Source organism: Sarcophilus harrisii, chromosome 2 (genome assembly GCF_902635505.1).
Source record: "Sarcophilus harrisii chromosome 2, mSarHar1.11, whole genome shotgun sequence".
NCBI lineage: Eukaryota > Metazoa > Chordata > Mammalia > Dasyuromorphia > Dasyuridae > Sarcophilus > Sarcophilus harrisii.
Genome location: NC_045427.1, coordinates 412545617 through 412569558, shown reverse-complemented (window position 1 = coordinate 412569558; position 23942 = coordinate 412545617). Strand labels below are relative to the sequence as shown.

At 34.3% G+C, this 23942-nt stretch overlaps 1 protein-coding gene across 6 annotated transcripts in view; it reads right to left on the bottom strand.

Annotated features, from left to right (window-relative positions):
- Positions 1-23942, bottom strand: part of JAKMIP2 (janus kinase and microtubule interacting protein 2) — a 215034-nt gene that overhangs the window by 136040 nt on the left and 55052 nt on the right. The gene's annotated exons all lie outside the window — the stretch shown is intronic.

Here is a 23942-nt window from a genome sequence, read left to right as displayed (position 1 = left end):
ATTACAGTGACTCACAGATGGGTGATATTAACCATGTGGACCATCTGGTAACTTTCTATTTCTTGATTACTAGATGCTAAACTCTATTATTTCTGTGATCATGAAGGGAGGCATGTGTGGTCAACATGTAAATGTAACAAAATTTTAATTTTGAAAATCACTATTTGAAGTATTTGTAGCCTCTAAGTTTCAACATCCATCTTAGTGTGATTCTATTGTTTGTTCAACTGTAAATAAGGGGATATGACTAGATTTCTTTCTAATATGCTTTCCAGCACATAATCTATGATTCTATGGCTCCCACATAATTACATTCCTTTAAAAGTGAAGTGAGGTATCTTGATAGTGAATTCATCATTGGAAATCTTCATCTGGAGGCTGGCTAGTCACTTTTCAAGGATATTGAACAGCGTATTCTGTGTAGTAGGTATAAGCAATTGCCTTCTATAATGGCAAAGATAATATTGTTTTCCAAAGTTAATGGATAATACTGATTGTTGAACTTCAATGAGCAGCAAGGATGGGTTAATTTGCTTAAAAAATCAGTTGAGAGCAAGCATCATATGTAATAGGGATAAACTAGAACCATTCCCAATAAGATCAGAGGTGAAACAAGGTTGCCCATTATCACCAATGCTATTCAATATTGTATTAGAAATGTTAGCCTTGGACATAAGTGAAGAAAAAGAGTTTAAAGGAATTAGAGTAGGTAATGAGGAAACCAAATTATCATTCTTTGCAGATGATATGATGGTATACTTAGAGAACTCCAGAGAATCAACTAAGAAGCTATTAGAAATAATCCACAACTTTAGCAAAGTTGCAGGATACAAAATAAATCCACATAAATCATCAGCATTCTTATGCATCACTAACAAAATCCAACAGCAAGAGATACAAAAAGAAATTCCATTTACAATAACTGTTGATAATATAAAATATTTGGGAATTTATCTGTCAATGAAAAGTCAGGAAATTCATAAGCAAAACTACAAAACACTTTCTACACAAATAAAGTCAGATCTAAGCAAGTGGAAAAATATCAAGTGCTTTTGAATAGGTCAAGCAAATATAATAAAAATGACAATACTCCCTAGACAAATCTATTTGTTTAGTGTTGTACCAATCAAACTCCCAAGAAACTATTTTAATGACCTAGAAAAAATAGTAACAAAATTCATCTGGAAGAACAAAAGGTCAAGAATTTCAAAGGAATTAATGAAGAGAAAAGCAAATGAAGGTGGCCTAGCTGTACCAGATCTAAAACTATAATATAAAGAAGTAGCCATCAAAACCATTTAGTACTGGCTAAGAAATAGAGAAGTTGATCAGTGGAATAGGTTAGGTTCATAGAACAAAATGGCCAATGACTAAAACAATCTAGTATTTGACAAACCCAAAGGCCCCACCTTTTGGTATAAAATTCACTATTTGACAAAAACTACTGGGCAATTTGGAAACTAGCATGGCAGAAAGTAGGCATAGACCCACATCTAACATCATATGCCAAGATAAGGTCAAAATGGGTTCATAATCTAGACATAAAGAATGATACTATAAACAAACTAGAAGAACATAGGATAGTTTACCTCTCAGATTTGTGGAAGGAGGAATTTGTGACCAAAGAAGAACTAGGGATCATTATTGGTCATAAAATCGATAATTTTGATTATATTAAGTTAAAAAGTTTTTGCACAAACAAAACTAATGCAGACAAGATTAGAAGGGAAGCAATAAACTGAGAAAACATTTTTTACATCCAAAGGATATCATAAAGGCCTCATTTCTAAAATAGATAGAGAATTGACTCAAATTTATAAGACTTCAAGCCATTCTCCAATTGATAAATGGTCAAAGGATATGAACAGACAATTTTCAGATGAGGAAATTGAAACTATTTGTAGCCACATGAAAAGGTGTTCCAAATCACTATTGATCAGAGAAATGCAAATTAAGACAACTCTGAGATACCATTACACACCTGTCAAATTGGCTGAGATGACAGGAAAAGATAATGATAAATATTGGAGGGGATGTGGAAAACTGGGACACATACATTGTTGGTGGAACTATGAACGGATCCAACCATTCTGGAAGCAATTTGGAACTATGCTCAAAAAGTTATCAAACTATGCATACCCTTTGACCCAGCAGTGTTTCTCCTGGGATTATATCCCAAAGAGATCCTAAAGGAGGTTGTTCAAAAATGTTTGTGGTAGCCCTCTTTGTAGTGGCAAGAAACTGGCAACTGAGTGGATGCCCATCAATCAGAGAATGGCTAAATAAATTATGATACATGAATGCTATGGAATACTATTGTTTTATAAGAAATGACTAGCAGACGCCCAGAGAAAGAACTCTGGGAGATGACTAAAAACCATTACATTGAATTCCCAATCCCTATATTTTTGCACACCTGCATTTTTGATTTCCTTCACAAGCTAATTGTACAATATTTCAGAGTCTGATTCTTTTTGTACAACAAAATAACGGTTTGGTCATGTATACTTATTGTGTATCTAATTTATATTTTAATATATTTAACATCTACTGGTCATCCTGCCATCTGGGGGAGGGGGTGGAGGGTAAGAGGTGAAAAATTGGAACAAGAGGTTTGGCAATTGTTAATGCTGTAAAGTTACCCATACATATAACCTGTAAATAAAAGGCTATTAAATAAAATAAAAGAAAAAAAAAGAAATGACCAGCAGGATGATTTCAGAGAGGCTTGGAGAGACCTACATGAACTAATGCTAGGTGAAATGAGAAGAACCAGGAGATCATTATACACGGCAACAACAGGACTATACGGCGATTAATTCTAATGGACATGGCTCTCTTCAGCATTGAGATGATTAAAACCAGTTCCACTTGTGCAGTGATGAAGAGAACCATCTATACCCAGAAAGAGAACCATGGGAAGAAAGTGGGGAATAAAACATAGCATTCTCACTCTCTCTGTTATTATTTGTTTGAATTTTGTTTTCATTTTCAGTTTTTCTTTTTCTTTCTTGATCTAATTTTTCTTGTACAACAGGATAACTGTATAAAATTATACATATATTGGATTTAACATGTATTTCAACATATTTAACATGTATTGGACTACCTGCCAACTAGGAGAGGGGATGCGGGGAAGGAGGGGAAAACTTGGAACAAAAGGTTATGCAAGGGTCAAGGGAAAAATTACCCATGCAAATGCTTTGTAAATAAAAAGCTTTAATAAAAATCCAGTTGAGAAAAATATTTAAGATCCACAAATAGTCAATGGGAGACATTCCTTAAGTTGAAAGGGCATAGGGAAGTAAAGCTTGTTTTAAAGGGTGCTGGGTTGCATTCCTAGGAAACTGTCAAACCAGGGTTAAGATAATTGCTAAAGAGGGCAGTTTCAGTTTCTGTTAAACCTGGAGTTTGTTGAGTCTATTCCGCCTCCAAAATTCCCCATTTTTATCTAGAATACCATTGTCATTTCATTCACTCATCCAAGTTTGCATTCTTGGAATCATCCTCAACTTTTTACTACCCTTCCTTACCCTCCTCCAATCTAATCAGTTGTCAACCCTTGTATTAAGTCTCCACAAACCTCAAATCTGTTCCCTCTATTCCTCTTCTCACAGTCTCCACCCTTGCTCAGACTCTCATCGTCTTCTCCCTGACTAGCTATCATACTCCATCCTTAATGGACTATAATTAAACAACTTAATTGTTCTACTGCCTCTAATCTCTTTTTTCTTTTAATTTTTACAGATGAGGAAGCAAAGGCCCAAAGGTGCTTGTCCCATGGTTAACTAATAGTCAGCTAGATTTTGAATTCAGGTCCTATGAATTGAAAGTCAGTCTTCCTTGAGCAGAAGCAAGAAAACATTGTACACAATAATGACAAGATTATGTGATGATCAACTATGATGGACTTAGCTCTTCTCAGCAATGTGGTAATTCAACACAATTCCAATAAACTTGAATGGAAAATAGTATTTTCACTTCCAGAGAGGGAACGATGGAGAATGAATGTGGATCAAAGCATACTAATTTTGTCTTTTGGTCTGTTTGTTTCTCATGACTTTTTTGTTCTGAGTTTTTTGGTAAACATGACAAATATGGAAATACATATAAAAGGATTGTACATGTTTAACTTATATAAGATTGCTTCCTGTGTTGAGGAGGGAAGATACGAGGGAAAGTGGGAGAAAAATTTGGAACACTAAGTCTTAACAAAAATCAATCTTTAAAACTATCTTTCCATGTATTTGGAAAAAACAAAATACTATCAATTGAGGGAGGAGAAAGCATAGAAAAGAAAGCAAGTCTTCTTTGTACCACACCACTATGACTCAAGTAATAGATCTAGAATTCCAACCCAGGTCCTCTGACACCCAATTTATCTTTCACATTAATATTCCTAAAGTACAGTTCTGCCCATATCATTTCCCTGGTCAAGATGTTTCCCTGGCTTTCTAAAATAAATGAGAAACTCCTGCCAGCATTAAATTCCTTTACAATCTGGCTCTAGTCTATCTTAACGTAGATCATACATCATCCCCTTCATGTACTCTATGTTCCATCTAAACCGACCTCCTTAACTGCTCTTAACACATAATAACTCATCTGCAGAGACTCTACTTTATGCCTAGGATGTATTAAATTATCACTTTTGCCTTCTAGAATTAATAGCTTCCTGCAAAACCTACTTTAGGTGCTTCCTCCACCAGCAAGTCTTTCTTGAGTCCTCTTTGTTGCTAATATTACCCATCACAATGATGACTTTACATTTTACTCAGCATGCATTTTTTATATCCACTTATATGGGTATATGTAATTTTTCTCCAAAAGAATGTAAGCTTCTAAGGGCATAGAGTGGCCTCAAGCACCTTTTACAGTACTATAAACTTGGTAGGTACTTAAAAAAATTGATCAAATTGAACTGAATTGAATTCATAGGTTTTACAGTACAAAAATGAACATTGCTGCTGCTGACTAAAACTGAAATTATCCAGCCCAAAAAGAGTCTATAGAACATAGGATTTTAGGTAATCATCTTGTACTATTTATTCCTTTTTAATATGGGGAAACTTTAAATCAATTTGTCAAACACTGAAGATTGAGAAATCTCTATTTGGATATGGGTCGTATTAGGTGGTGTCTGAGGTCCCTTCCAATTCTGAGATTCTGGGATTCTGTGTTGGCGGTAATTTTCTTCTCCAGCAAAGCACATAAGAAGGGTAAGAGAAAGTTCTCTTCTGCATTTTACAAGCAAGAGATATAACCCTTTCTTTGGGCTGGAATTAATTGAATTGAGAGCCAAAGAAGTCCAGCTTGAAATCCCACGTCTGTTTCCTGAGAGTCAGTATGTTATGCTATAAAGAAGACTGGTTTGGGAATTAGAGGGCTTGGGTTCAAATGCTATTCATTATTTACTATTTGTGTAACTGTGGACAATACACTTGACTGGACTTCTGTTTCCTCATTTGTAAAATTAAACAGTTAACTGAATGATCTCTAATCTAGATCTAAGTATTGGATCCTATTGTTTTCTTTGGTAGAATTTCCTCTTCTGAAAAACAAAAGTTGTTAGACTAGATGGCTTTCAGAATTCCTGAGTTCTAAAAAAACTACAGACATTCAAATGCTAATCCAAATATGTGTACTGTCCAAGTTTGTCCAAAAACTCTTTTTAAAATGGTATAAGCTGCTTACACAGTGATAGGTTTGCCAGAATTAGAGGTCTTGAAGCAAAGATAGATCAGAGGTTCCTGATCAGGAAAAATTAAACTAGGTGATTTTAAAAATAAAATTTTATTTTTCCAGTTATATAAAAAGATAGTTTTCAACATTCATATTTTGGTAAGATTTTGAGTTCCAAATCTTTCTCCCTCCCTTATTTTAAGCATATTTCCAAATAATCATGGTGTGAAAGAAGAATCAGACCAAAAGAGAAAATCCAAGAGAAAGAAAAGTTAAAAAACAAAAACAAAAAGAAGTAAAAATAGTATTCTTTGATTTTCATTTGATTTTTCCTCTGGATGTGGATAGCATTTTTCATCATGACAGACTAGATGATTTTTAAAGAAGATTTTAAAAGATTTTTCCAACTTTTAGTGTCTATATTAACTATGAGATTATGTAACAATTGGATAGAAGCAGTCAATGCCTATCTAAATGCCTGAATCCTACTGGTAAAAGTTACAGCTAAAATTGACTCTACTTAGTTCTATAATGACTATCTAAACAAACCTAGAAAATGCTATTCTAGCACTTCTTCAAAGTGTCCCAGGTGCAAGAGTGATATAATTAAAACATTCAGTGGTAGGTTGATAAACCAGGTAGGCAACTAGGTGGCACAGTAGAGTGCCAGGTTTGGATCATCTTTCCGAGTTCAAATCTGGCCTCAGACACTTCTTAGTTGTGGGACCCTGAGCAAGGTACTTAACTCTGTTTTCCTCAGTTTTTTCAAGTGTAAAATCAACTAAGGAAAGAAATGGCAAACCATTCCTGCATTTCTGTCAAGAAAACCTCAAATAGGATTATGGAGAATTAAACATGACTGAAATGAGTAAACAACAGGATTTCTAGAATGGAGAGAGCGTCAATGCTACCACTTTACTGTACTTTGGCAGCTTTCAATATTTTGTTGAATGTTTTTGCCCATCTGAAACTATACATGCACTAGGGTGAGGTTTTTCTCAAACACAGGCATTGGATGTTCTACTATATGGTTCCATCATCCACCTTTATTTATACAATCAGAGCAAAGAGTTATTCCTCTAAGGCTTTAGAGGATGTGTTGTTCTTTCTGAGAACCCTTGCAATACCAAAGAAGGGTATCACTTTGGTTCAGACATGGGTTTCTTCCAAGGCACTTCTGAAGCAGAAAGTGCAGGAGGCACACCTTTGATGCAGCCAGAGTCTGAGGTGTCTTCAAAATCTGAGTTTGTACATACAACCAGCAGAATTTATGTATTCCTCCTTGAGAGAATGGAATTTGGAGATATTAGTATGTGGTGGAGAAAGGGGGTAAGAATAGATTTGAGAGAAAGGACAAAAGGCAGATTGGAAAGCTGGCAACTTCCTATAGAATAACTGGGATTTTGTGTCATTTTTCATCACAGCAGTTGGAGAATTAGTAATTTTAGAATCCTGGAGCAAGTACTATGGACTGAGCCCAATGCAACTGGTACAAAGCTTATATTCAGTTGAAAGAGCAGAAGGACAATAGGCTGGTTCTTTTTGGATATGGAAGATAAGATAATTTTAGACAATAGCTGCTTCAGGGATAAGATGTGGCCAGGTAGTAGCTCATCCTAGCTCATCATCTGGTAGTTTCCTGCTTAAACTAATTTTTCTTACTTACTAGATGCTAATATATCTTGTTTTCACTCCACTGAAGGAATACAAGTATTGTTGATACTTTATGAATCTATCATTCTTTAAATTTGGTACTCTGGAGACAAGCCTCAGTTGACCCAATCAATGCACATTTATTGAGCACCAATATATCCTGAGTACTTTGCTAGGAACTGGGGGATATGAAGGCAAAAATGAAAATCTATTCCAATGAATAGTTTTTATTTTAAGGGGAAGGGCAAAAGGACTCGTGTAGTAAGGAAGAGAGATGTATATAGATAATAGATTATAGTCAGAAGAATGCTTCAGAAACTAAGCTATACGACATTGGGCAAGTATTTTAACTTCTCTATGTCTCTGTTTACTCATCTGTAAAATAGGGATATTGAATGGATGACCTTTAAGGTCTTTTTAGTTCTCTATCGATGGTCCTTTGAACTTGTAATCTGAACATGGCATTCTCCATCTCCCATCCCCCACTCCCAAACTCAATTAACTCCAATGACCCACCATTACTACTAGGATCAAATATAAATTTTCTATTTGGTCCAGCACAAATTGATCCCTTTCTATTGATACAATTTTCATATGTTTATTCCCTTCCCTGCCCTCTATAATCTATTAATGTTAACTTTCTCATTGTCACTTTCACACATTATTCCATTGCCGAGCTCCATGACTTTTTGCATGCTGTCTTTCATATCTATAATTTTCTTCCTCCTCACCTCTACCTTCTGGATTTCCAATTTCTTCAAGATAATCTCAAATGGGATCATGAAGAATCAGACATAATTCATTGAATGAATAACACATACAACAATGACATGTACATGTTTGTGTAGAAACATTACTTTAGTAGCTATATAAATATGTACCCATTTCAAAAAAAGAGAAAAATGAAGCAAAGATGATGATGAGGCCCTTGATGAAGGCCAGGTGGGATGTGAGTAAGATATATTAGAGAGAACCTCTTGATTTCAGAAATCAGCAGTGAAATTGTTTTCTCTGCTTTACTTTCTCTGTAACCTTATCAGAAGGTCATGTCTGTGTACATGGCTTATTCTATTCTTAGCATTACAAAATATCAGAGTTGGAAAGGAGCCCAGAGGTCATCTGCTCCAAATCCTACCTGCAATGTCTCTGAGAAATAGTCATTTAATTTCTGCTTCGAAGGTCTCTGATGAAGGGGACTTCACCACCTTCTGAGCTAAACTTTTATTTTTGGACATTTTTCGAAGGAAATGACCAAAGGAGGATGGCTTTAGAATCAGAGCACCTGGGTTCAAATCCTTATTCTACCAGAAATTGATTAGCTCTCTGGGCTTCACCATTTGTAAAATAAAAGGGAGGGTAGTTGCCCTAAGTAGCTTCTAAAGTCCCCCAAACCATGACCTTGCAAGTATGATGTGACTTAGTTTAAGTCATTCATTTTTCCTACTGCTGCCATTTTGGGCTAGCAAAACATGCTTAAGTTCTCCTCCATATGACTGCACTTCAAATACTTCTGGGAAAAGACTTTATATGTGTTAATAAATCACCCATTAGTGTGGCATTCAATTTTTATTTCGAGTGAAAAAAATTGTTAGTCATATCCACATGGCAGAGCAACTGAATTTCAATCAGCAGGATCTCCACTACAAGTATGAGAGAAGAGAATAGATGTAATTAATCAGTTGTATGAGGTGCAGGTGATCTTTGAGAAGCTATGTTTAGGACCATAAAATTTCTTGACTATTTCCTCCTTTAAAAGAGCATTGCCTTAATGTAACAACTTCTTGATGTTAACTGGGAAAGTCAGGGCCCTGCCCAAGAAGTTTCCCAAAATAGAAAATGGGGAGATTGCAAAAGGAATAGCCAATAGTATTGAAGCTTAAGAAGGAGAACAATACATCTAGAGTGTGGACAGTAGGAGAAAGCTGGGATAAAATGAAAATGAAGTAAAAACATATAGAGAGATTCTGGATTTTGAGCCTGGGAGAGAGTTGTCTTGGGTTAGGTCTCTGTCCTTAAGGAATTGATATTATAGTTGATAATTCAATTTAGAAAAGAAGGAATACTTGATATGGAGTCAGAGAACCTATATTTAAATACTGGTCTTGCTGTTTACTAGTTTGTGTGACCTTATACAAGTTATACCTTCTCTCTCTGGGTTTTACTTCCCCGATCTGTAAATTGAAAGAATTGGATTAGTGTTGAACTCTGAGATTCAAGTCACTGATCTTGGTTTTTCTTAAGAAATAAATGGGTAAGCAAAACGGTAAAGGTCATTAAAAAAAAGTAACAGTTCAAAAAACAAAATCAAATCCACATCAATACATATCTTTACTACACAGCTTTGAAAGATAAAGAAATCAATGGCAAGAGAGAAACCACAAAGAAGGATACGGAAAACCTTTAGTCATATTTATGATTAGAAATCTGTCAAAGAAAGTGAAAATTGGATTGAAGGAGGAACAGCAAACTTGGCTACTGTTAATATCATGAATAACAGAATGATAACAAGAGAGGTGTCTGAAACTAGCTTCCCTGCCAAGCCATGAAACATTGGGGCCCAATAAGATCCATGATGATCAGCTCAAATGCTCCACCATGGCTCATGAAGTATTGGCAAAGGACTTTACCAAATTCCCCTCAGATACAAGTATGATTTTGCCTTTCTTAACAAAAGACATCAAATATTTATTATCTTTTTTTTCCAGTTTTTTTTCTCAATAGTATTTTATTTTTCCAATTACATGTAAATGTAATTTTCAACCTTCATTTTTGTAAGATTTTGTGTTCCAAATTTTTACTCCCTCCCTCCTTCACCTCCCCTCCTTCTCAAGACAGCATGCAATCAGACATAGGTTATACATGTACAATCATTTAAAACATGTTTACATATTAATTACAAACATTAATCTCCAAATATAGGCCAAATATATGCTTGTGAACTTTATCTAAAGTATTCACAGCTTGTTTCACTAATTTAAAAAAATCTATAAACACTTATAAGAAAATAATATATTGACTAAGAAGCAAAAAAAAAAAAATCCCAAGAGTGTATGTAGCAACCTAATATCAAATCAGTGACTATTAAACAAGCTACTTCAAACTGCTACTACATTTATATGACCTATTTTAAATTACTGCAAAGCCTTGACTCAATTTCAATCTCATGACTTATTCATGTATTGTCAACATATAAAATAGACCCAAGTATAGAGAAAGCATTAGAGTATTTGATGACCCCATGGAAAACCATTCCTCTATTTAAAATACATCACTTTAAAAATAAAGTATAATTATTATAAAATCTGGCATTTTTAGGAAAATCATTAAAGTCCATATATTTCTGTCTAACCTTAAATTAATTATTGTTTCTCCTAAAGAGAATTAAATGTGACTTCCAAATTAAAGAAGAATTAAATTAAAACATTATTTTCTTAGTGTACGTGGATTTCTTAGGGTATGTGTTGTACCTGTACCCTACATGTGCTCCACTACATGAATACACTGAAAAACATATTAAATAACTCCTTCATCTCATGGAATTTTTCTCCAATGATATATAAATGTTGTTTAGATTCAACAAAGTTTTTTTTAAAAATACATCAAATAAAAATAGGGACTGAAAATTTTGAGCTTGAATCTAAAGGTCATATTGAACTAATGGATGAAGGCAATATCTACGAATATTTTGGTCTCCTCCAGAAAAGATATATTGATCATAAAGATATCAAAGAAAAGTCTGTGATTAAATACCTTCAGAGATTTAAAGGAATCCTGAAATCAAAAATAAATGGAAGAATACATTTAAAGTAATTGACAATTATTCAATACTAGTTTTAATGTCCACTATAGGAAACTTAAGAAGATCATAACATATTTGGAAACTATCTAATAAAAATCTATGAATGAAACACAGGGCCCATCTTGCTACCTTCCAAAGGAATAAGAATTGCTATAATTTTATGGCATATTATAAGTGGGTAAAAAAAATAGAAATGCTTTTGGAACAAACATTATTTTTCCAAGTAATATGAAAACCCTCAATGAGTACATGGCAATGTGTCAAATATAACTAAAAAAAAAGTAACCTTCAGGGCCAATAACTTAACCAAAACTAATGAGCCAAAAAACACTGAATGAATAGGTGAACTATGGGAATTTGTTTGTGGAAATGGAGGGATTTAAGATAGCAATTGAGGACTAAATAAGTGTTCTCCTGAAATTGAGGAAGGATTGGCTTTAATGAATCCTGAACTAATGATCAATGAAAATCAAGCAAGGAAATAATAAAAAGGAACATATTATTGTAGGCTATGAAATATATCACCTATTCACTATTTAGCAACCTAGTGGCTAGAATTAAACACCATAAACTTACTATCTTTAATGTACTGATAGATGATAAATCCTCATAACCAGTATTGGGATGAGACCATTTTCACAAACCTTATTGTGGTCCACACCCACTCAAATGTAACAATGATGCATAAAACTTTAATAATAATTTTTCAACATGTGTCTATACTAAATATTATAACAAATACAAATGATCACTAAGTTAAAGAAACAAAAAACTTTTATAATACAGAAACCTAATAGAGATGAAAATAAGTGGGCAAGACACACATTTTAACTATTGTGCTGTTTGCTACTGGAGTTGTTCTACAGATGTTTTCAGTGAGCCTATGAAACATCATCTTACATCTTAATAATTTTCTTCAGCTATAAAAAGTATGATTTTTATCCATCTATGCAATAGTTCTTATAACATAAACTATAAAAGAATAATAATAGAATGACTACTTATCTCACTACCCCATAGAAAAAGATAAAGAACATGAAATAAATAACAAAAACAATAAAGTTATTAAGTATATACTTCATATAGATCTCAACTCAAGGGGAAATACAAATTTAGATAATATTTAATCCCTGCCTTCATGAAGCACACAGTCTAATAGAAAATTGAAATATAAGTTTAGAAAACTATAATGTAAATTATTGTTTTACATATATACATATATTATATAAACATACATGTAAACGTATTACTATACACATATGTTTGCATGTACATGTATGTACACACTACACATTTGTGTTTGCATATTCTGTACCTGCATATGCAAATACTGTATGTATATATGTATTACATATACATGTGTATTTATTATATATAGAATTTATACATATGCATACATATACATATATACATGCAAACACTTGTATATGGTATATATATTTACTAAGTATATATACATACACACAGACGTAGATATGTATGTAGATATATCATACTATTTTATTATATATATGCATACATATATTCATATATATATGAATATATATTCATTTGTGTGTATGTATATATCATCCTATTTTGCATGATAGCTTTCTATATATATTTATGCATATATCTACTACATATACATAGATAAATATTCATAGACGTACACACAAATGAAAACTAAGACTACCAGACAATAGAGAGAACATGGTGTGAGCAATATATTTTCTAGAGGAGCTGACTGCATGAAGTGTGAGTGTTAAACTTAGTACAACTTCCAGTAGATGATCATCTTGAATCTGAGGACAAAGTAAGACTAATTCTTGAAAAGAGTAAATAGAGAGTGTTTTCACATTGATTGGACTTCCAGAAGTTTTATTCAATTCAATTTAATTTTATTCAAGACATATTTATTAAACACATAATAGATGCAAGACACTGGGATTTTCAAGATGAAAGTAAAATAATCCCTTACTTCCAAGAGACTGCATTATTGTATTCATATATCTATGGTTTTAAAAACTAATGATTGGCATACTTTAATATAATACTTGAATGATGATCTAAATAAAGTCCCTTCTTGATGTCCAGACCTAGATTTCTGATAGTTTACCATTTAAAGTCATTCACCATTTAGTCTGTCCTTTCAGATTAATTTTATACTCTTCCCCATCATGCATTTTATATTCCAGAAAAACTAGCCTGCTTGTTATTCTTTATCCTGCCTTGGTGCAGGATGATTCACCAAGTCTGAAATGATCTCCCTCTTCATATCCTTTTTTGCTATCCTGAGCTTCTTTCAAAGCCCAGTTTAAGTCCAGGATCCTGGAGCAGGCCTTTCTAGAGGCCCCAAATGTTAGTGTCAACCCTTCCTACTCTGACTGACTTTGTAGTTAACTTATCTGTAGTTAAACACAGTTAGGTGGTATAATGCAGAGATGGCAAACTTGCAATGGCAAAACTCCCTGAATCTGATTGAAATGTGATTGGGAAAGATATATATCTATACATATATAAAATATAAAAGTACATATATACATATATAAAATATTAAAATACATACATATACAAAATACACACATGTACATATACACATAAACATTATGTGTAATAAATATTTTCCAACATAAATAATGTTAATTTGTATGGACTTGTAAAAAAGTCAAGTGAAGCCGGTCCATTTTTATTTGAATTTGACACCACTGGTACAATGGCTAGTGTTGGATTTGAGTCAGGAAAGCCTGAGTTGAAATACTTTCTCAGACCCTTATTAGCTATGTGAACCCAGACAAGTTGTTTAGCTTCTTGGGCCTTTTTTCCCCCTCACCCGTATAAAGAAGGAGCTCACCTCAGTAATCTCTAAGGTACTGTCTAACTCTCCATCTATGATGCCATAGATTATGTCTCTAATATAGAAGTGTGTCAGAAGATGTTTTGTTTTTGTCTTTTTATACTTAGTGCTTAGCACAGTGTGTAGCACATAGTAGGCAGTTAGTAAATGCTTATTGTATTGAATTTCATTAAATACTGGCAGAATTAAAACTCTGGCAGGTCTTTCCAAGTTGCAAGGACTTCAAAACCAGGATTGGTGACGTACTCTTTTTGGTTTGAGGATTGCCTTAGCTAATGCCTGTCATAAGAAAGTGGGCTGGCACCTGAAGAGGACTTTTTTATTCTTTTTGTCTTAGTATGTTATTAAACTGTCTATTAAAGCCTGGAGGAATTATAATCAACATCAAGAAAATGCTCACATTGAGAAAATTTTGGGTTCTTGTTATAAGTACTGGAATATAATTTAGTGATGAGAACTTAATTAAACAAATATTTACAGAGAGTCATGGCCATTGTAATAAATTGTTCTTATTATTCATAAACAAGTCAGTATATCACCCTGCGATGTCACTGGTCTTCTTTGAGAAGTAAGGACAGATAAAAAATGAGAGTTAACCTGGTGATATTGAATAAGTATTGGAATGAGAATGAGAGCAACTGCGTTCAAACCTCAGCACTGCTATTTATTAGCTGTGTAATCTAGGGTAGGCTATTGTACATTTCCGGTTCTCTAATAATCTATAAAATGTTTTTGATGGATTTTTTGCATTCTATCTTGTATTATATTCATTTGCATTCATGACTTATGTCTCCCCTTCTCCAATTAGACTGTATAGGATCCCTACACAGAGCAGAAATTCAATACATTTGTTGAATTGAATGGAATTACTATTGCTGGATATGTAAGCTTCTCAAGGATTTCATAGTCCTGTCTCAATAGTACATTATACATCAATCAATCAATAAATCAACCCCAACGAGCTTATCTTCTATAAGAAGAGACAGGATGTATGCATAAAAGTATATTCAAGTACAAATAAAGATAATACAAGATAGTATGGGAAAAATGGAATCAGACCAGTTCAAAGAGAGAATATCCTCCATTTGTTGGTAGAAACAGTGACCTCCTCTAACATCTTGTCCTGTGCATTTCTCAGTCAAGTCTTTCCCCAAAATAATCCATCTAATACCTTCATTACCTTCCTCTAGTTATTTTAGTAGCATATAAATATCAGTGCAATACTTGGACAACCCCTCACTTATGATGTGCTTGGTCAATCTAATGGTTCTCAATGTTATCATGCAAACTTTTGCTTATATACAATTCACTCATGATATTGGGTTAAATTTTTTGAATTTAATTTTTTTTTTTTGGTGAGGCAATTGGGGTTAAGTGACCTGCCCAGGGTCACACAGCTAGTAAACATTAAGTGTCTAAGACCAGATTTGAACTCAGGTCCTCACAACTCCAGGTGCTCTATCCACTATGCCATCTAGCTGCCCCCATTATAATATTTTATAGATCTACTTACACCCACTGTCATTATCACCACCACCACCATCTTTATTAAGGGATGGGGAAGTTTCGATCAATGATTCATTGATGTAGGAAGCACCTTCTAACAATGCAAATCAATCACTTTTATGCAATTTAATAGTCTTAGAGTTACTTGGAAATCACTGAAAGGCTTACCCAGAATTGTCTAGTAAGTTATGTATTAGAGGAAGGCCTTAAACTCCGGTCTTTTTGAATTTGAGGGCCGTTCTCTATTCAGTGTGTTATAACAGACAGGATAATAATAGTCATTTACATAATATATTGGATTATTTGATCCTCCCAATAGGCCAATGAGATGAGTACTACAGATATTATTATTCCCATTTTACAGAAGAGGAAGCTGAGGTTTACAAGAAGTTATATGGCTTACTAGGGATTACATAGCTAAAGAGTATTTGAGGTTAGATTCCCACCCAGATCTTCCTGACTCAATCCAACATGCTACACACACTGCCTCTCAAAAGACTTGCCCTTTCCAATGTCCTTCCATTCCATTATCTTTGAGTCACATGGGGACATATGATTAAGAGTCATATAGCATTACTGGGAGACGATTATAATAAAACAGAATGGGTTTGCAATTTGGGGCACCTTCTAATCACTGAAAGAATTGAAATGCTGCCATAGTATAAAATCTATACTATGCTGCCTAAAATCTATACGGCATGGCCTACCTCTTCTTATAATCAGTTCTGAGCCTAGCTTACTGCTCATCTTCAGTGCCTATAAAATTTACATGTATTTAGGGACTATATCAAAGTCTTTTCCATTTTTAACCATATGCCATAATGTAGATCAAAGTTTTTTAAACTGTAGACTGTATAACTGAATGTGGGGGTCTTAAAATTATGACATATCATCAGTAAATGTTTTATTTACATATTTATTTTATGTATCTATATATTTGGTGTAATGTAAAAAAATTTAGGGCAAAAAGGAGTAATGAATGGAAAAAATTTAAAAAGCTCTGATCTAGCTAATATTCAATTTTATTCTTCAATGCATGGGGTTCTGGAATTGGTACAGCCCCACATACAATGATCAGAGCCACTGGTTTAACCAAATAACTGTTTTGAATGACTCAGCTATGTACAGTTGGCCAGCTGTCTAGATATAGTGACACAACCCTATCCTTTCCCTTTTGGGAGATGTATCTGGTATTGCCAACTTCAATAACAAAATGGTTGAGGGCACTAGCCCAGTTCTTATTGATCACTATGAAAAGACAGATGGCCTTTCAAAAATCAATAGAAAGCCCAAGCAAAGATGATGTCATTTGAATAGAAGAGAAAAAGATAGGTCATATACCATATGATACCAATTAATGCTACTCAGGCACAATAATCTCCAATTCGACCTTCTTCTAGTTGGGGAAAAATTAGATTGAATCAAGTTTAATAAAGTATAACCACAGCCAAGTCTTTTGTTTTTTTCCTTCTTAATCTTTATGACAAAATTAAATAAGGAATTCTACATTAGCCAAGGGGTATGAAATGATATATAGGGTGTGAAAAATCTCAATAAATGCTCCCCAGAAACCAAGCTTCATATTAAACTGCTTCCCTTTTTGCTAATTCTTCAGAACCCACAAGGTTTTTGTCTTAAGGGGAAAGAAGGCCCTGAAAATAGAGACCTTGCTAAAAGGGTATGCTTTGGGAAGAGTAGGGAAGTAGGTCAAATCTGCCAAATGATCCATGTGTGTTTATATCAAAGACACGAATTTTGTTAAAAACAGATGCCATCATCCACATTCACCCTATGCAGGAATAATTAATGTATTTTTAGCTCCTACTTGTTATCACTTCAGTTAACTATTCCTTGTCCAGCAAATGATATGCTGCTAAACTGGATTATTTTCATGGTTCTGATTATTTTAAATGTAGCATCTTTGTATATGTTGTTTTCTATCAATAAAATGTAAGGTCCTTGAGAGCAGTGACTCTTGTCATTTTTGTATTTGCATACAATACCCGGTATAATACCTAATGCTTTGGTGATGGGGCCTGGGAAAGAGGAAAACTGGACCTTAATCTCATTGGTGAAATGAATTCCACTGTATTCACTACACTGATATAGACCAGCAACTTCTCTGCAGTGTATAGTCTTCAAGAGTTTCTTGGGGCAATGAGAGGTTAACTGACTTGCTAAAGATCACATAGTAGCATGTGTCAACAGCAGACCTTAAATCAAGGTCTCATTGATTCCCAGGATTATAGGATTTAAAGTAAGAAAAGATCTGAGAGATCATCTCATTTACTTACCTCATTTTATAGCAGAAAAAAAATGATATCCAGAATTTGCCAGAGACCAAATGGACAATAAAGTTAAGAGGCAAGATTTGAGCAAACACTTCATAACTTCACATTCAGTATTGTTACATTAACCTAGCAATGCCAATTATTTGTCCCAAAGTTTTTCGACCACTGATAAGGCCTTTTTAAATTCTTGGGTAAATCAAAACTAATAAATAAGAATCTCCAGAACTTGAAGTGCTTTGACTGAAGATGTTTTTTAAAGATATGTTCAGTACCAGTGGAATAGTCACTAGCTAAAAGGACAATTTAGGGAGAGTGTTAATCTCAAAGACTGGGTGATATTATCTGATTCCATTAGCCAGTAAATGAAGAGGAAACTATAAAGTATATGATTGATGTTAAGTTTGGTCTTCTGATTTATGGCCCACAGTTGTCATTATTCATAAATATTTTGTATGTATATCCAGGTGTCTTTCTGTCTCTCTGAGATGGCTTCAATAATATCCTCTGATTTTTCACAAAATTTGAAATTAGTAGTCAGGAATTATCCCTAGTAGTTTTTTTCTTCTTTTCCTCCTCTCTCTCCATCTACTCTTCTCCTATTCTCTCAGACACCTTAAATCAGTTTTCATTTTGAGTTGAAACCCAAAAGAAATTTTAAAAGATCTACATATGTTGGTGCTCTAGAAATAAATGCTATACTAGGAGAATATTGTAGAAGTAAAGCATCTAACATCTTAGTAAAATTAAATTTTAATAAAATGTGAAATTATTTATAATTTAAATCTTCAATTATTTTAGAATAAATATATTCTTCAAAGAATAGATAAGATCTATTTTGTTATAGTACAGTGGAAAAAGCCCTAATTCTGGAGTCAAGGGATTTGGGGATGACCTTGGGCAGAATTTGTTTTGCCCCTTGGACTTAAAATGAAATTTCTTGACCTATAAAAAGAGTAGGCCTAAATGGCCTCTGGAGCTTCTTTCAAATTAAAATTTCAGAGCACTTGCAAACTTACTTGTGAGGGAAAGTTTAGTCTCTAGAGGTAGAAACCTCCCATTTCAAATAAAGAATCATCGGTTTTTCATTGAGAAGTACATACTACATATTTTTTAGATAGAAAATAATTATTTTGCTTTGCTGGCCTCTATTTTCTTATCTGTAGTGTGGGGTTGAAGGTCATGACATGAAAAGGCTATTTCTGTATCTCTCTCTAGCTCTAACCATCCATGTTTTATGCTTTTTTTTTTTTTTTTTTTTTTTTTATTTAATAGCCTTTAATTTACAGGATATATACATGGGTAACTTTACAGCATTAACAATTGCCAAACCTCTTGTTCCAATTTTTCACCTCTTACCCCCCCCCCACCCCCTCCCCTAAATGGCAGGATGACCAGTAGATGTTAAATATATTAAAATATAACTTAGATACACAATAAGTATACATGACCACAACATTATTTTGCTGTCATGTTTTATGCTTAAATGGCCCTTCCAGCTTTTGCATTCTATCTTCTTTATTTTTTAATTTTCATTTAAAAAATTTTTAATTTATGGAATAAAACAAGCATTTCCTTAACATAGTATAATCAAAAAAAAAAGATGATTATACATAAAACTTCAAATACATTATGTATCATTTGCTATTCCTTTTAAGTAAAGTTATCATGTAAATTCCCTCTCCCCTTTTTTTTCTTTCCTTCCCATTAGATTCTAGCTATGGCTACCATTACATAAACACACATATACATACACACACACTATATTCTAAAGTGCCATCAAATTCTAATATTTTATATTTTTGTGCTCTGACATTCTATGATTTAATTATTAATGGTAAATTGGCAAAAGATTAAAACAATGATCCTTGTTCATTCTAGGAGAAGAATATGGCACATACGGTCTTAACGTAGTTGTGGTGATAGTCCAAGGAAAGAACTTTCTCCTGCCTACCCCCCAAAAAAAATCCATTACACCTCAATATTCAATCACATTAAACTATTTGATTGAAGGATAATTATAAGTTTATAATTGGAAGGGAACTGGAGATTGTTTGGTTTCACAAAGGAGAAAACTAAAGTGCAGATAGGCCAAATGATTTGCCCATGGTCACATATGTCTTAAGTGGCAGAACCTCAAGGTGATTTGAGAGGTGATTTAATTTTCCTGAAAGAACAGAAAGACTAATGTTACTGGATTTTAGAATCTATTAGTGGTTGTTCTGTCATATCTGATATTCTGTGATCCTGTGGATCAAATGCTAATAGAGAACATAATGTTTTTTGGCAAATGACACTGAACTCTTTGCCATTTCTTTCTCTGGTTCATTTTACAAATAAGGAAACTAAAGCAAATTGGGTTAAGTGACTTGCTCAGGGTAACAGCTATAACGTGTAGAAGGCCACATTTGAACTCAGATCTTCCTCTCTAGGCCCATCATTCTATCTACTGTTAGCCATCTAACTGCTTTAGAATCCAGCTTCTTAAACTGTGGGTTGCGACCCCATATGGGTTCTAATAACAGAATATAGAGTCATAAAATTATGATTTATTACCAATAAATGTTTTATGTATATATCTATTTTAAATACCTATTTAAATATCTGTTTTTAAATACCTGGGATGATGTAAAAAAATTCTTGGGCAAAAAGGGGTCATGAGCAGAAAAAGTTTAAGAAGTCCTGTCTGAGAGTATAAGGAGAGTACTAAAATATAAGAATTGTAGAAAGGCAGGGAAAAAATGAAGATATGAAAGAACAAAAAATGCTGTATCATTATAATGATCATACTTAAAGGTGAGATATAAGAGTTAAAAGATGTGAGATATCCCTCATATGGTGGTTGATATATTAATATGTTATGTTTTGCTGAACTGCTTTTTTTTGTTGTCTTAGAAAAACATTTTTCCCCTTTGGTTATGAGATAATTTGTTCCATAGGATTTGAAATGAATATTTGAAAATTTAAAAAATGTATACACAGAAAATGTTAACAAAATTAAATATTTTAACAAGAAAAAAAGAAGGAAAATTAATAATAGCATCATTTACATAGCACTGAGATTGGCAGGATAACAACTTGCCCAGGATTACACAGCTATTATATGCTAGAGCTGAGATTCACAACTAACTCTCATGGCTCCTAGTCTCCTGGTATTTCCACAGCTTTGTGTTGGTTCTGCTCTCTCAAGATGGGGGGCACATTTCAGGATCAGTTGTGTCCCCGTGTTAAAATGATGACATGTGTGTAAATGTTCCCCTTCTATCATTAACTTTTCCCTTAAGCAAAAATCCAACTATTTTCAGGCAAAAAAAAAATTAGGTCACCTGGATTTCATAACTATTTTATAGCAAACCATCTGGTGCTGGGAAGCATTTTAAAAATGAATTGTTGTTGTATCAGTGCAGAAAACTGATAGAACCTGTTGATTTGCATACACGCCAGTATTGCAGTGTTGTTCTAAGCACTTAGTATTCAAGAGAGGTAGCAAGAATTCAAACCTCACATAGCAACAAACTCGTCAGAATTTCAATTAGGGTCTCTGTGTTATGCATATAAAACATTATTACAGCAGTCTTGGAATGCTTGGGAGAAGTTTGTGGTATTTAAACTTCATGTCACAAAGTAATTGCAAGATAAATATGATCCTAGGTATATTATATTCTCTCTGCATGACCTATTTCTTCTTGGTGTGTGTGTGTGTGAGAGAGGGAGGGGGGGGGTAGAGAGAGAGACAGACAGACAGATAGACAGAGACAGAGAGACACAGACAGACAGAGAGACAGAGACAAGATAGAGAGACAGAGAAAGAAATGGGAGGTGGAAGGGAGGGAGGGAGGGAGGAAATTGAGACAGAAGGAGGGAGGAAGTTGAGAGGGAGGGAGGGAGACTGAGACAGAGAGGGAGAGAGAGAGGGAGGAGAGAATTGGCTCAGGATTGTATTGTCTAGGATTAGTGTTTGGGAGGGGTTCTTATTTGCAACACCAAATGGTTACGCACAAAGTTCAATTTTTGCTTGTGAACTAGGATCTGAGGATCTTAAAGGCCACCTGTATCATTTGCTGAGGAAATGGGGGGAGGGGGAGAGCTAGGGGGAAAGAGGAGAGGTAAAGAAATATCGAGAGTGAAAGAGATATCCCTGATGTACAGGTAATAAAGGACAAAATTGAAGTTTTCTGAATCTAAATCCAATCTTCCTATGGCACCACATTGCCTCTCAATTATTCTCAGGACAGTTTATATTTTAGACACACTAAATGGTTTTGTTGATTAGCAGCTCATTATAGTGTCATGCCTGAAGGAAAGATGATTGGCTCAATATAGTCCTCACAATAACTAAAAAGAGGATTAGTGCTTTGCATTTCAACCTGTTTCCCTTCTTTTTCCTGGTCTTCCACCTGGGGGAAGATTCTTGACATCTACATTTCTCTAGCTTTGGTTTAGCTTTGGTGATTACTATCACAAAAAATTACAGGATTTAGAACTAGAAGGATCCTTACTGACTCCCTACATTTTAGAAAGAATATTTGAGTTCAAAAGGGGTAGATAATTTATCCAGAATCATATAGGTTCCTACTCCAAATTCTGTGTTTTTTCTGCAATATTTTTGGGGAGAGGGAGGAGGGAAAAGAGGCTAGAACTGTGAGTTCATTGATTTATGGAATATGGAATTCCCAATAAGGAAATTTTCTTGTCCAGGGCAGATCCACAACCATTTTACATCTCATTCACTTAGAGAGTCTTAGAGAGGTTTTTTTCTTTTTGGGGGAGTGGGAAGCACTGAGATTTAGTGACTTTTATAGGGTTACATAGCCACTATTGTCCAAAGCGGGATTTGAACCCCATATGTTCTGACTGATATTATACTATACTACTGAAGCACATGCTCTGAAGTGACTAACTTTTTTATATATATTTTTATTATAATAACTTTTTATTGATAGAAACCATGCCAGTGTAATTTTTTACAACATTACCCTTGCACTCACTTCTGTTCCGATTTTCCCCCTCTCTCCCTCCACCCTTCTCTGAGATGGCAAGCAGTCCTATATATGTTGAATATGTCACAGTATATCCTAGATACAATATATATGTGCAGAACCGAACAGTTCTCTTGTTGCACAGGGAGAGTTAGATTCAGAAGGTAGAAATAACCCGGGAAGAAAAACAAAAATGCAGACAATTTACATTCATTTCCCAGTGTTCTTTCTTTGGGTGTAGCTGCTTCTGTCCATCATTGATCAATTGAAACTGAGTTAGGTCTCTTTGTCAAAGAAATCCATGAAGTGACTAACTTAACTCCCACTGAAACTATTTGGTTAGCAAATGACTACTGAAGAAATGGAAGTCTGACACCAAATTATGAGACTGAAGAGAGAAATTGGCACCAAATATTGGGTGTTCAGTGATGTAACAAATGGACTTTCTCTTTGGCTTAAAGGTATTTTTTTTATTTATGAGAAGAGGTTACAGAGAAAATGAAGAAGTAAAACAGACACCCAGGGATGGTAAAAATGAAATAGATTTGAGAGAACATATAGTTAGTAAGGAACAGCTAACAATGGAAAAGACAAGTTCTCACAAGTGGAACTCACAACTAACCAGGAGAAAGGCAATACATCATGAAATAAGATCATGCCATTGACTGGCTGGCTAAATCTACAGAGGAGTTTAGCCCCCTAAAAGAGTTAGCAAAAAGAAGGAGAAAGACACCATGAGACATGAGGGAGAAGATGGGAAGAAAAACACTATGAAGGGAATTCAGCAAAGGTGGCATAGGCCATTTATAGATGTATATGGGAAATTTAACCCCAAGGGTTTAACAACATAACTTGACTTTCTAATTGGATATAGTAAGGTGGGGTTACCCAAGACCTCCACAGGAGGTGGAATTGTAAATTGAGCTGATCCTCAACAGTGCCATTCCCCATTTTCCTCAGGAAGTAATCTTATCAGTACTTCAGGCTTTCTCTGCCAACCCCATTTATTTACCCAGGACCTCATCACTACTATGTTCCCATGAGGCTCTCGTGTTATCTGTGAGAGCTGAGGGCTGTATATCTCATGCTATAATTCAAGAACTACTACTGGCATGTTTCCTGTAATAACTATGAGTCAATTATGAATTTAGTCAGCCAACCTTCAGTAGCTTTAGAAAGGGGCATTTACAAAGGTTAGA